This window comes from Sceloporus undulatus, chromosome 2, assembly GCF_019175285.1.
Source record: "Sceloporus undulatus isolate JIND9_A2432 ecotype Alabama chromosome 2, SceUnd_v1.1, whole genome shotgun sequence".
Classification (NCBI taxonomy): Eukaryota; Metazoa; Chordata; class Lepidosauria; order Squamata; family Phrynosomatidae; genus Sceloporus; species Sceloporus undulatus.
Window position 1 is genome coordinate 169,728,136 of NC_056523.1, and position 14,958 is coordinate 169,743,093.

Genomic DNA, 14,958 nt, shown 5'->3' on the forward strand with positions numbered 1-14,958 from the left:
CTCTTGTTTACTTAGTCCTATTGTGGACTATTTCTGTTTTGTAAAAGTTAAAAGACTGCTACCTTCTTTTCTCCTCAAGAAGAAAGTATGGTATGCACACAGTATGTGCATTCACAATACAGTTGGCCTTCCGTAGCCACAGATCCTGCACCCACGGCTTGAAAATATTCAAAAAAAATTCGAAAAAGCAAAAGCCATTTTATATATGGGACACTGTTTTACTACTCCTATTGTATTTAGTAGGACTTGATCATGTGTGGATTTTGGCATCCACAAGGGGTCCTGGAACCAAACCCCAGCAAATACTGAGGTCCCATTGTATAGGACATTTGGTTCCTCCCCCACTCACCCCACATAGTCCCAACATCAGTTCTGCTAAACACTGATAATGACAAAAGCCAAAATTAGGACAAGTTTTCACAGCTTTGGCAAAATTTCATTCCTGCTGGTTCCCTCTTCCTTCCTGATTTTCCTCTTCTCTCTTTCTAGCATCACTGAGAATTGATAGACACATGATGGATCATACAAAACTGCCACAGTTGCTATCAAAATTTGCTGGCAACTGTAGTAGCATCAGCAGTCAATGCTGTCTAGCAGTGGTGTGCCCCTCAATGAGTTTCAGAGTGATCCAGTTCCTTTCCACAACCCCAGGAAAATTCCAACCTCAGTGTACATTATGTAGATCTGGAAATCAGGAGTTGTTAAGTTCCTCCCGCACTTCCACTATGAGTAAAAAATTTCAAAGGTATTGTCCAGGTTTTTTAAAGAACTTTATAGAAGTGATTTCTGGTTTCTTTTGGTTTTGCAAAAATCATGGCAAACAAAACCTGGCAAAATTCCCCTCTGTTCAGAAATCAACACACAACTTCTCTTTAGCTTAGACACACATCACTGTCCAAAATGAAACACAATTCTGGAATACATGATAAAAGAAGAACTTTCTGACCAGCACAACTACGGTAATACATGTGCCCATTTAGACTATTTACAGGAACAGAGAGCTCCATTTGTAGGGAACCTGTACAGTTCTAGGTACGTGAGAACCATAGCAGGGTGGGTGAGGGCGATGTGAAGTCATCAGCGAGACAGAGACCATTTTCTAAAAAGCAGTACTATTCTGATAGATGCAAAAGCACCAATACTTTCAATATAAGCTTAGCTTAGCATTCCTTTTGCATTCACAAGTGGTCTCTTCTGGGCTGAGTACTTTAGTTTCTGCTCAAGACTTGCATTCCCAGAGGAAAATTTCAGGGTCTGCCAACAGTGCCCAATGCCAGCCTGAGTAGGCATGGGAGCAGAGGTGCCCCCAACCACCTTCTGTTCTCTTCCCGGCACCCTGACACTTCCCATTTATGCAGTCACACACATATATATATATGCACATCAATTTGTGCATAGCTGCTTCCATTTGAGGCTGAGTCCTTTTTGCAAGTAGAGAAGACCTTGCCCCTCCAGTGCCACCTCACTCCCACCCTCATCACATTTATTTATTTATTTGCTTATTTTATTTCAAGGAATTATCTCCCACCTTTCTCCCACAGCAGGATTCATAAAACTACAGTTGCTGCCAATTAGTAGCGTAATGGCAAAAAAGAAAAATTATACTCCAAGACCCCTGTGCAAAGTGAGAGGGGGAAGGGAGGCAACTGTCTTATTATTATTATTATTATTATTATTATTATTATTATTATTATTATTATTATTTCTTACCTGCCTCCCCTCATGGATTGAGGCAGGGGACAACAATTAATAAACAACATTGGTTGAATCACATCATAGAATCATCAGTTAAAACACACATCAATTAAAAAGACAAATAAGATGTGCACATATTAAAACAATCCACATCTAAAAGTCATCATTTAAAAATTACAATTTAAAAATCATCTAGATAATGAGGCGATTGGTTTTCAATGCACTTTTAAATTCAGACAGAGTATTCAGCTGTGGAATCTCTTCCAGAGGTCATTCCACAGTCTGTTGGGTGGCTGAATAAAAAATCCTCTGGCTGACAGTTGTCAACCTAGTCCTGGCTGACTTGTTTCTTGGAGAAAGCGCAGCCCCTTTTCCCACAGAACACCAAGAGGCCTGATGCCACTGACTTAACTGCCATAAAGTCTTCCATCCATTAGGAAGCAAGACTTTGAGGAAGTCTTCCTTGAAACCTTGATGGTCATGGAAAGATGTTGAGGAAGATTGAAGGAAAAGCATCTTTGTTACAACATCTCCCAGCTAGTCCGTTTCCATGCTGGCAGGTGAGCCAACACAGAAGCTGAAGGAAGTGCTAGGCCTGCACCTCTTCCGGCCTCACCATCACCACAGCCACTATGGGACATACAAAAGAGTACATCCCTAGTCCACAGGAAGATATTGAGAGTTTGCAGACTAGATAACAAAAGCTTCTAGGTCTGGGTACTCATCTTGCCAAGCACACCCTGCACTTTCTCTGAAGATGCCAACACAGATGCTGGCAAAACGTCAGGAATAAACTCTTCCAGAACACAGCTACATAGCCTTTAAACCCCGCAAAAAATTAGGGATTCCGACTGTGAAAGCCTTTGACTTCACACCCTGCACTGTTTAACATTTTCATGCCTCCCTACAAAAAAAAAAAAGCTCTTCAAAATCAAATAGACTTCCAAACACTTGAGGATTTACATTTTGGACATACCATGCAGCCCCTGAAGTGTCCCAAGAGAAATACAATGGTCCCAGTACCCACGGCCATGGCCCATCCCTGTGTTAAGAGCATTCATAGTGCACAGCAGACACTTCCATCACTGGCTGGACCCTGTGCCGCAGCCTTAAGCATCCCACTACCTGCTCAGACACTAACAGCTATATCCTATTTTGAAGACTGCAGTTGCTATGACAACAGAACCTGCCTGGTACCCAACTCCACATATCCTGATACAACCCGGCCCTATAGTGAGAGCAGCTATCTAAAAATAGCCTGGGACCCTCTTGTCATTGTCAGGCTCTCTTCCACCTGCATTGACACAGAAGCTGCTTCATTTCTGCTGAATGCACAGAACAGGAAAATGAATGCAGTAGGCTAAGATGAGGAGAAATGGAACCAGGGTTAAGGTTTACTGAGTAGCTCATCAGTTATACTTGTAATAGTTATACTTAGTCTATCATCTTGGGGCAATGAGTTCCAGTGGATGTCCATTGTGTGATTTCATTATTTTTTAACGTGGCACTTTCCCCCTGTCCCTATACCCTGTTGCAATTAGTGCTAGCACAGATAACTGAAATAAAACCAATTCTTTTTCTTTGTTTACATCTACCTTCATCCCACTCACCCACCTGTTGGCTTCCTTAAGTCTATGATCTAATCTGTACTGCACAAATAATGCAGTTTGACACCACTTTAACTGCCATGGCTCCAATATATGGAATCCTGGGATCTGTAGTTTGTTGTGGCACCAGAGATCTCTGACAGAGGCAGCTAAATATAGCAAAGAATTACAAATCCCATAATTCCACGGCATTGAGCCATGGCAGTTAAAGCAGTGTCACATTGCATTATTTCTGCAGTGCAGACTTATTTCTAGATTGTAAAACTAAAACAGCAATGAGAATGCATGATGCCAGTTGATAGCCGTTGCCAGTTGATAGCCAAAGCACAGTTGGGACTTGAGGGTATGCAAGGTTCCAGATCAATTGTGAGTTGCTAGCATTTTAAGTGATCCAATAGAAAAACAAAGAAGCATTAAAATAAAGCACAACAACAACAAAAAGTTTCAGAGAATAGTCAGTCTAGAGACAAAAGAGGTGAGAAAGAAGAAGTCATCTGTTATGACCTAAGATACCATAGACAACATACAACTTCATCAGATGCAATGGAATGAACAAAAACTTATCTGCAAACAATACAGTCCATGCTTGTGCTTTATTATGAATGTTGTATTCAGATGACTTAATCCCTTAATATTAAATTATAAATCTAGTTGTTAATTGTGACTGTTAATTCCCATTAAAACCATTTGAAAGGCTTCACTCTAAGCTGGACAAACAGTGGATTTAGCCATCTACACACATAAATAGACAGAAAAATATAGTTACTGACAAAGCCTTTTTTAATTACAGCATGGCTTTTTAAAAGCAGGCTTGAGTCCCAAAATGGGAGAAAGGTCGGATAACAACAACAACAATACTAAGCAATAGTAAAACATTTCAGCCTCCACCTTCTTCAGCTGCTGTGATTTAAACAAACATGTCTCATGAGCTATTTGATGGTAAGCTCTTGGCAATGGAAGTACAGTAACTGGAAATAGGACTTTTGACAGGTGAGTGTTGTCCTGTCTTAGGTGGTTTTTAAACCCTGGATCTCTCTCATATTCTCTGTATGTGCCTGTGTGTATATTACATACGAGCTCCTCTTAATTAAAGGGGGTTAAAATAAAATGCATTGCCTCATTTATTCAGTTTCTTGTTGCAAGGAACTAACAGCACTACTAAAAACTTAATCTGCTTGGGGCCTCAGACAAATAGAAAATGCAAATCTTGTCAACATGGTGGTAAAAATATCAAAAGAAGAGAGATAAGTGTTCATTTAAAGTTCATTTTTTTCAACCAAATACAGTAATTACACTATCCACCCTTTAAGGCAGTGGTAGAAAACCACTAACCTCCGAGCTGTTCAGAGTCCATGGGACCTCCCAGTTTAGCTAACCAAGCTCTAAGTTTAATGACACTTTGAATCTGCATCTTGAAATGGGTTTCTGCATCTTGGTCCAGAACACACTGCAGAAAAAAAATCTAGTTTGGGACCACTTCAACTGCCCTGGCTCAGTGCTAGGGTATCCTGAGAATTGTACTTTGTTGTAGCACCAGAGCTCTCTGATAAAGAAGGCTAAATGTCTCACAAAACTACAGTTCACAGAATTCTGTAGCATTGAACCAGGGCAGTTAAACTGGTCTCAAACTGGATTATTTCTGCAGTGTGTTTTGGACCCTCGGGTAATTGAATGTGGTTAAAACAAACTGTTTTCTATGTGAACGGTCAGTTGATAGAAAGACTAGAGCCCTTACTGCCATGCTCTACCAGAAGCAAAAGAGGGACAGAGAGGTCAGAATGCATATTTCCAAAGTGTTACATGACCACCCACAATATTTGAGGCCTTTCAGATAACATTCTACCACAACTACCTTTTCTTGTGCATGAAAAATTCAAAATAAACTAATACCACAAGGTGGCAGTACTTCCCATTGTTGTTGTGTGCCTTCAAGTTGTTTCTGACTTATGGTGACCCTAATGCAAACCTATCACAGTGTTTTCTTGGCAAGATTTGTTCAGAAGGAGTTTGCCAGTGCCCTCTTCTGAGGATGAGAGAGTGTGACTTGCCGTGGATTCCCCATGATCTAACAAGCCAGGTGTTTTAACAAAAAAGCCAAATATTTGCTCCCATCCAGTACCTTCAGATCAGTCGAGTTGTTCTCCAACTTTTCTGGGCCTTTGTTTTAACAATTAACCTCAGCTTATCCCTTGCCCTATCAGTACTGTCACTTTTCTGTCATACTCTTGTCCTGTAACTGATAAATGGTACCAACAACGAAAAAAACCTTGTTTTGTGCCTTCAAGTTATTTTTTACTTTTGGCAACCCTAAAGTGAACCCTTTGTGGGGTTTTCTTGGCACGATTTGTTCAGTGGGAATTTGCCCTTGCCTTCCTCAGGGGCTGAAAGAGTGTGACTTGTTCAAGATCAACCAGTGGGTTTTAATAGAGATTCAAACCCTGGTCTCCAGAGTCGTCTCCAATGCGCAAACACTACACCATGCTGGCTCTCAGAAAAACGTGGGAAGCCTGAAAACCAAAGATTTCCTGGACCAGTTTGGACTATCTGTAAACTATCTGTGAATGTGGCAATGTGACTGCATAGTAAAAAGCCTTGCCCGGAACAACCACATCTATGACAAAGTCTGGATCCAACCCATTATAACATATTTTATGGGTTGTTAGGGTATTTTTCAGGTGTTATTAAACTGTTATTTGGGAAATTGTGTATAAACACGTTGAGGCCTATCCGAGTAATTCTTACAATAACCTTGCCAAGTTGGTTCATATAATTCTCCAGAAATGTCAAATAGATCAGAGAAATTATTGCTTGCTTAAGACGATCTAGGAAAGTGATTGCTAAGGTGACATGAAATACTATGAAATTCCTATTGTCTGTTTGCCATTGAACTAGTTCTCAACAGGAAAGAAAGTTGCATGAGATTGCTTTTTTAAACAACAGGGATTTCCCCTTCTTTTGATTATTGTTCTTATCTGTACATTCCTTTCTATCAGAGCAACCAAGCAAGACGCTTTCTGCTCTTAACACGTTTACCCAGAAATCACCAGATTTACCACTTGTCGGGTCTCAACGCCAGGAAAGCATTCTTGGAGAATGAATTTGCCTTCTCCTTTCTCTTGCAGTTGGTCAACACACTTATAATTTTTCCATTCTACAGTCCCGGCCACTTAGACTGTGCAGATTGAGAAGGGGCTTCTTGCTTCTGTTTGCAAAACTAGTCTTGGTCTTAATAATATTAATTCAATTTTATGTACATTTTTTTAAATGCAGGATATGCATTTTTTAAATGTAAATACCAGCATGACTATTTACATTTCACTGAATGCAATTAATGGGAACATATTTTAAAAATGTAAATGGCAGCAGAAATGCTAATTGTTTGTATTAATAGGGGGATTCTGAGAGGTGTAGTCCAAAACAAGTAACTTTTCCAACCTCTGAATAGCAGCCATGGACTTAAAGCCAATTGCTAGTCCCAACTAAAGTACACCCACTGAATCCATGGGAATTTGGAAATCCAACATTTACAAAACTGCATTCATTCAGGGGGTATATAGTTGTTTTTACCAATTGGGTTCATGATGCCATGTCTATTTTGCCATCAGCTGCTTCACACACACACACACACACACACAACCATGTGCATATATCTTCTCAGAGGTTAGTCCCATTCAATTAGGTTAATTTTTTCCTAAGTGATTAGGTACTATTACTGTCCACTAGATGGAACAAATCCAGGATTTGGGCATGACTTATCTTTTCTATTTTTACTTTCATGTTTGTATTTCTCAACATTTGTTGGCTGTTGTATTTATATCTCTTTCAAATGTGTTTATGCATTATATAGTTATTTAAAGCATTAATCTGTCTGACGCCTTTCAGTTTGCCAAAACTCCCAGGGTGGCTCCTGATGACATAAAACAATCTCAATACAATCATATTTAAAATTGACACAGGAGAAACATTACAATATAGAGTAATAAAACAAATTAAATCAGTTGCCATCCCTGGCTAAAATAAAAGATTAGGTACCATGCCATAAGTATAATTATTCATGTCTGTCAAAACTAGGCATTGCTACTTTAAAGATAATCTGATAAATGTTAACTAGGAGATATGTAAATGCTATATTTTGACAGAAGAAAGCTGGGACATATAAGGCCAAGCAACATCAGAGCATAATCAAGATGACTAAGGGTATTAATAAGGAGACAGCCAGAGTGATGTACTGGTTTTAATAGTGGTCTAGGATGCTGGGAGACCAAGTTCGAATCCCCACTTGGCCATGGAAGCCCACTGGATGACCTTGAGCACACCACTCCCTTTCAGCCTCAGAGAAAAGCAATGGCAGCACACACACCTGAATGAATCTTGCCAATAAAACTCTGTGATAAGTTTGCTGCCATAAATCAGAAATGATTTCAAGGCAACAACAAATGAATGAGGAAGAATAGACAAACTATAAAATGCTGCAGCAGTTTGCTTTTGCCTAAGCCTATTGGGAAGGGCAAAATTCAACCTGTCACTCTCCTTACTCCTGAGTTAATGAAATGCAAGCTACTTTTGCACTTTGAAGCCACTAAAGCAAACTGAGAAGAAAAAGGGAAAGTGGAAAAGGGAAGAGAGGAAGAGAGGGAAACCAGGACATTTTAAAAGCAGATGAAAAAGTGGGATGACAGAGGATTAATCGGGATTATCCCAGCCAAATCTGGACAGTTAGAAGATATAGTATTATCTATTAGCATGAACCTGACACTATTTTATTGGTCATTGGGGTTAGAGCCAGACTTTGCCATGCTTAGGGAAGACCCATTGAAATAAAGAGGACTTATATTTATTGTCACAAGTAACCTTCTTATATATTACAATGGGTATGCTATTAGCATAATTAGAATTGGACTAACCCATCTTTCCTTTTTAGTTTATCCTCTGAGTAAGAATTGCTTTAGCCCAAAATATTATTGAACTATATTATTGACTGCATGCACATAAAAAGTGAAAGAATGAAAGGAAATAAGTCCCATGTGCTATGTGATAATCAAAAACTTTTATTTATTTTTTAAAAAGTCCCACACATTTCAGTCTTATCACCAACTGATCTTTTTTTCAGGCACTATTCAATCCTCAGAAATTTCTAGAATTGCAATATCCACTCGCTATTCCAGTGGACATTTTATTATTAGAAGAAATAATATCCACTTGCATAGAGTATGAAGAAATGTCTGAAGATTGAATAGCCCCTAGAATCATAGAGTTGGAAGAGACTGCAAGGGCCATCCAGTCCAATCCCTTGCCATGCAGCAACTCCCAATCAAAGCATCCCCGACAGATGGCCATCCAGCCTCTGTTTAAAGACCTCCAAGGAAGGAGACTCCACTACCCTCCGAGGGAGTTTGTTCCACTGTCGAACAGCCATTACTGTCAGGAAGTTCTTCCTAATGTTGAGGTGGAATCTCTTTTCCTGGAGCTTGCATCCATTGTTCTGTGTCCTAGTCTCTGGAGCAGCAGAAAACAAGCTAGCTCTCTCCTCCCTTCAAGTATTTAAACAAGGCTATCATATCACCTCTTAACCTTCTCTTCTCCAGGCTAAACATCCCCAGCTTCCTGATTCATTCCTCATAGGGCATGGTTTCCAGACCCTTCACCATTTTAGTCGCCCTCCTTTGGACACGCTCTAGTTTCTCAACATCCTTTTTAAATTGTGGTGCCCAGAACTGGACACAATATTCCAGGTGGGGCCTGACCAGAGAAGAATAGAGTGGCACTATTACTTCCCTTGATCTAGACACTATACTTTATTGATGCAGCCTAAAATTGCATTATCCTTTTAGCTGCCGCATCTCACTGTTGACTCATGTTCAACTTGTGGTCTACTTGGACTCCCAGATCCCTTTCACACGTAGTTTCATTCAGCCAGGTGTCCCCCATCCTATATCTGTGCCTTTCATTTTTCTGCCCTAAGTGCAGTACCTTACATTTCTCCCTGTTGAATTCCATTTTGTTAGCTTTGGCTCAGCCTTCTAATCTATTCAGGTTATTTTGAATTTTCGTCCTGTCCTCAGGGATATTAGCTACTCCTACTAATTTGGTGTCATCTGCAAATTTGATAAGTATGCTCCCAATTCTGTCCTCCAAGTCATTGATAAAGATGTTGAATAACACTGGCTCCAGGACAGAGCCCTGTGGGACCCCACTGGTCACTTCTCTCCAGGATGAAAATGAGCCATTGTTGAGCACCCTTTGGGTTAGATATTGATAATACGGCCAAAAAGTAAACATTTTGACCATCACATAGCACTTGGGACTTTGCCTCCTTTCATTCTTCCACTTTCCAGTTTTTTATTTTGTTCCTGAATGCACATAAAGCCATGCACATTTATAGATTCTTCATTAATAATAATAATAATAATAATAAACTGTTTATTTATAGCCCGCTTTTCCTTGGCAGATCAAAGCGGGTTACACAGAAGTACACAAATGTACACTTTACAAATAGTAATTACGTAAACATCCAAATCAATATATAAACTATTAAAAACAATGTTAAAATTACAAGATTAAAACCACACAATAACTAGCTTAAAGTGCTGGTGCAACGGGTGCAACGGGGAGAGAGCAGAGCTTACAACATCTGGGGGAAAGCCTGTTGGAAGAGGAAGGTTTTTAACCTCTTCCTAAATAGGTCAAGGGAGGTAGCCGAGCGGAGCTCACCGGGAAGAGAGTTCCAAAGCTGCGGGGCCGAGATAGAGAACGCCCTCTGAGCAGTCACAGAATATTTCGTGTCTGGAACCCTCAACAGTTGCTTCCCGGCTGACCTGAGAGCGCGGGGCGGATTATATGGAGAGAGGCGGTCCTTCAAGTACCCTGGGCCCAAGCCATTTAGGGCTTTATAGGTAATAACCAACACCTTGTATTGTGCCCGGAAGCGAATGGGCAGCCAATGCAGATCGTATAAGACAGGCATTATATGGCCGGTCCTGGAACATCCAGTGACCAACCTCGCTGCCATATTCTGCACCAATTGAAGCTTCCGGGTTTGGTACAAGGGTTGCCCCATGTAGAGCGCGTTACAGAAATCCAACCGAGAGGTCACCAGAGCATGTACCACCGTTTCAAGGTTCCCCCAGCCCAGGTAGGGTCGCAGCTGACATATCAGCCGAAGCTGATAACAAGTGCTCCTGACTGTCGCATCCACCTGAGATGTAAGGTGGAGCAACAAGTCCAGAAGCACCTCCAGACTGCAAACTGAGTCCTTCAAGGGGAGCGTGACCCCATTCAGGACAGGTGGACAAATCTCCATCCCCGGGGCCGGGGAACCTATCACAAGTACTTCCGTTTTCTCTGGATTCAAGCTGAGTCTGTTTTCCCTCATCCAGCCCATTACTGACTCCAGACAGGCATCTGTTTATGCATAACAGACTGTCCTGGGTCTTATTAATTCCAATTACAGAAGACCTATTGACCATAAAAAGGCCCTGTTGGAGCATATGAGGATGTTCACTCCCTCTCTGCTTTCACACACACACACACACACACACATTTTCTATGCTGTTTTCATATATGCTGGTTCTATTGCTGCAACAGTAGCCAGGCTCAAATGGGATGAAGCAAAAGTCCTTCCTGTCAATGTGGAGCTTGTTTGCCTTATTCTCTGGGAGTAGAAAGAAAAGGGGATGGGACAGAAGGTGTTGTGAAACAGATTGTTAAAATATTTGTGTGGGATTGTTATCCCAAATTAACAGCCTTAAACTGGAAGTGACTGTTGCTTTCTTAGAACCAGAGCTCAGTTTCAGCCTTACATCTAGGGTCCTCCAGATATACTGTATGACAACAGTCATAATCCCCCAGCCAGTGGATGCTGGAAGAGGTAGGCCAACGCATCTGGAAGGCAACAGGTTGGGTACAGCTGTAGGACTTTTAGGGATGCTGGCAGGACACTATGGCAGCATCTGCACTGCAGAAATAATGCCTTTTAACAATGCTATAACTGTCATGTCTCCATCCTATGGAATCCTGGTACAGTGCGCCCGTGCCATACGCAGGCGCGCCATACGTGGCCTTGAGCATACGCGCTCAAGCTGTTGGGCGCGCGCGGGGCGGAAGGGGTAGCACATCCTATTCAATTGAATGGGCACGCGCACCCGTTGCGCCCCACGTGCACCCGCGCCACCGCACACAAGCCCCATTGTTTCCAATGGGGCTCGAGCATAGGCGGAATTCGCCTTACGCTGAGGGATCCAGAACAGATCCCCCGCGTAAGGCAAGGACGCACTGTATTTGTAGTTTGTTCTGCCCCAGAGCTCTCGAACAGAGAAGGCTAAATAACTCACAAAACTACCAAATCCCAGAATTCCATAGCATTAAGCCATAGCAGTTGAAGTAATGTCAAAATGTAATATTTCTGCAGTGCTGATTCAGTCCAAGTGGGATATGCTGTGATTTCAGAAGATTTTCTTCTGCAAGAGAGGCATAACCAAATGTTTTCTAGTCCTCTCTCACTTCTATAGAGCACAGAACTGATTAAGATGCTTTTACTGTAAACATGTGCTTAAACACTGTGGTAGATAGATTACGAAGACATTAATTCTTATTATCTTTATTTATGCCATGCCTTTTCCCTAAAACCAGGACTCAAGGTGGATTATAAATTAAAATAAATGCAACAGAATTAAAAGATCAAACATTAAAACAGTATCAAACCATTAACAAAACAATAGGGTTAAAAGATCAAACATTAAAATAGAATCTAACATTAACAACATTAAACAGTTTAAAACATACAGTTAAAATAACTAAGAGCATTTTAAGTACTGCACAATTAAAACAATACAGCACCCTCTTAAAAACATTTTATTTGAAATCCTGAATAGTCAGAAATGTATTGGATTTTAAAATATATATATATTTGTATTCCAATGAAAGGATAGCAAGGAGGGGGCCATTCTGTCCTGTCTAGGAAGTGAGTTCCAGATCCTTGGTGCAGCCAGCAAGAAGGTCCTATCTTACCTCCCCACATACTATGCCTGTGAAGGTGATGAGACTGCAAGAAAGGCCTCTCCCAGTAGACGAAGGGACAGATTGACAGACACATGAAGAAGAATTTCTTCCCTCTGGGAATTTCTGGGGAAGTCCTGCTACAGCCAGTTCCTATGCCTCTATTGATTTGACCTTTTCCCATTTCCCCACCACAAGCACTCTGTCTTTTAGAGGCCAGGAGTGTAGGCAGGAAAGTTCAAGGCAGCCAGGAAATCTCTCCAAGAGAGAGTTCCTAATCCAGCTAACATTTAACAAAGAAATTGCAACATACACAACATTCCAAACAAGCCAAAGTTAACTGGAAACGTGCCCAGATTTCAGCCTGCTTGGAAATTACACCTTGAAAAATCTACCCACTAATTCCATGATGTGTGTCAAGGATAGATGTTTTTTCCCAGTTGTGATTTCTTTTTATTTTATTTCATTTAACTGTGTACTTGAAGCTCCTGGAGTGGCTTACATTAAGTCAATAATGGTAACATATCACTAAAGCAGTAAACAGTTAAAGAGGAGATGAGTATACAATGGTTATTTTCCTTTCCTTTCCAGTTCACAAGGCAGTTATTTACTCTGTGAGGGTAAGAAGGCTCAACGGCTTGGAAGTTGCTTGCTACTGAGTCTTTGGACTGCATTTTTCAAATGTATGATACCTTTATTTTATAATGAAAAGTTGAGAAAGGCTGGGTTGTTCAGCTTGGTGAAGTGAAGACTGTGGGGTGCCACAAATGCTCTTTTTAGATACATCAAGGGCTGCCACAAAGAGAGGGTGCTGGCTTGTTCTCTGCTGCCTCAGACAATAGGACCAGGTCTAATGGTTTTTAAGTTACAGGAAGGAAGATTTCGACTGAACATTTGAAGGAACTTTTTGACAGTAAAAACAGTTTGGCAAAGGAACCAATTGCCTGGCAAGATGATGGGGTCTCCATCTCCAGACGTCTTCACAAAGAGGCTGGACAGCTACCCACTGGGAATGCTTTAGCTGGAGATCTTCCACTGGGCAGGGGCCTTGAGGCCCTTTTCAGCTCTTATAATTCTATAAATAAGTTACTTGCAGTAAGGGCTGTTCGACAGTGGAACACACTCCCTTGGAGTGTAGTGGAGTCTCCTTCCTTAAAGGTCTTTAAACAAAGGCTTGATGGTCATCTGTCAGGGATGCTTTGAGTGAGAGTTCCTGCATGACAGAATGGGGTTGGACTCGATGGTCCTTGAGGTCTCTTCCAACTCTATGATTCTATGGTATAACTATAGTGCCTAAATATCCTAAGGACACCAAGTCTCCTTTGATCTTGGAAGCTAAGAAGGGTCAGCCCTGCTTAGCTAGTACTTGGATGGGAGACTGCTAACAAATTCCAGACAATGTAGGTTAGATTTCAGAGGAAGGAACAGGCAAAACCACCTCTGAGTCTTCCTTGCCTAAGAAAACCCTGTAGAATTAATGGGGTTGCCATGTGTCAACAGTTGAAGACATATGCACACACGTTATATTGTAATTGCAAGATGATGAGAGAAAAATATATTTTTGTACTATAGCTATAATTTTTAGGTCACTTTTATGACTGTGGCTGTGGTGCCACTCAGCAGTGGTACAAGACTGTTAAACTGGCTCCTGCTCCTGTCTTATGCTCAGCTCTTAAGTATCTGAGGCAACAACAAAGGACAAGAGAAGGGTGTGTTTCTTACTCAGATCAGTGACCTGTAACATTCAGAAACATTCCGTGCCACCCCTGTAAGTCCTGTGTCTGTGCTGCAACATCCCATGCTGCAGCACAGATGTGCCTCAAAAAAAGAGCTGCCTAGAGCAGCTTCTTTTTTGCAACACCGGAAGCAGGAAGGGGCATCGCCACGATGCCCCTTCCTGCCAGCGACGTCTGATTGCTGTACGGCGGTGACAGCATCATGGCAGCCCCAGTATGGATGGGAGGCCGCCATGATGCCAGCGCCTGTACATATTAGGTTTCAGGAGTGTGTGGTTGCTGTGTGCTCTCAAACCATAATATCGCCGCCACCACACCACAAAGCGTCCGTGGATACCAGGCCATAGACTCTCAAATTAACTAAAAGCACAGCCCTTAATAGTCAGAGATGAACTGGAACTGGATGAAGAAGAAAGGGTGAAGTCTTGATTCTCCTAATAGGTTAAGGGTAAGGAGCTCCCACAGCCACCTGGAGAATTTATGCATCAGGCTTTCTCTCATTCTGTCTCTCTCACACAGACATACTTTTTTCTCCCTTCAATATATTTTAACTTGCACATCCATCTCTAATTTCCCCCAAATAGGAGCAATATCATGGAGAAGCATTCCTAATAAAAAAATATTTTCCTTCCCCCTTCAGTTCTGTCTGTAAATTTGTTTTTAAATTTGCATAACCCTTGTATTTTAAGGCTTTGTTTTACTAGTTTTCTTCTCTCCACCCCCTCTTTTTGATTTACTATTTGTGTGTATCTGTGTGTGCTTTTGCAAGTACACCAGGACTGCATAGTGTCATAAGAAAGAAATCAACTTGTAGAGATCTAGCATTAATATTGCCAAGCAATATTCCATTCACATTAACAACGCAATCATATATCTTATCTACTTGGAGGTAGAGTTAGTTCAATGGAATTTAATCCTAGATAAAC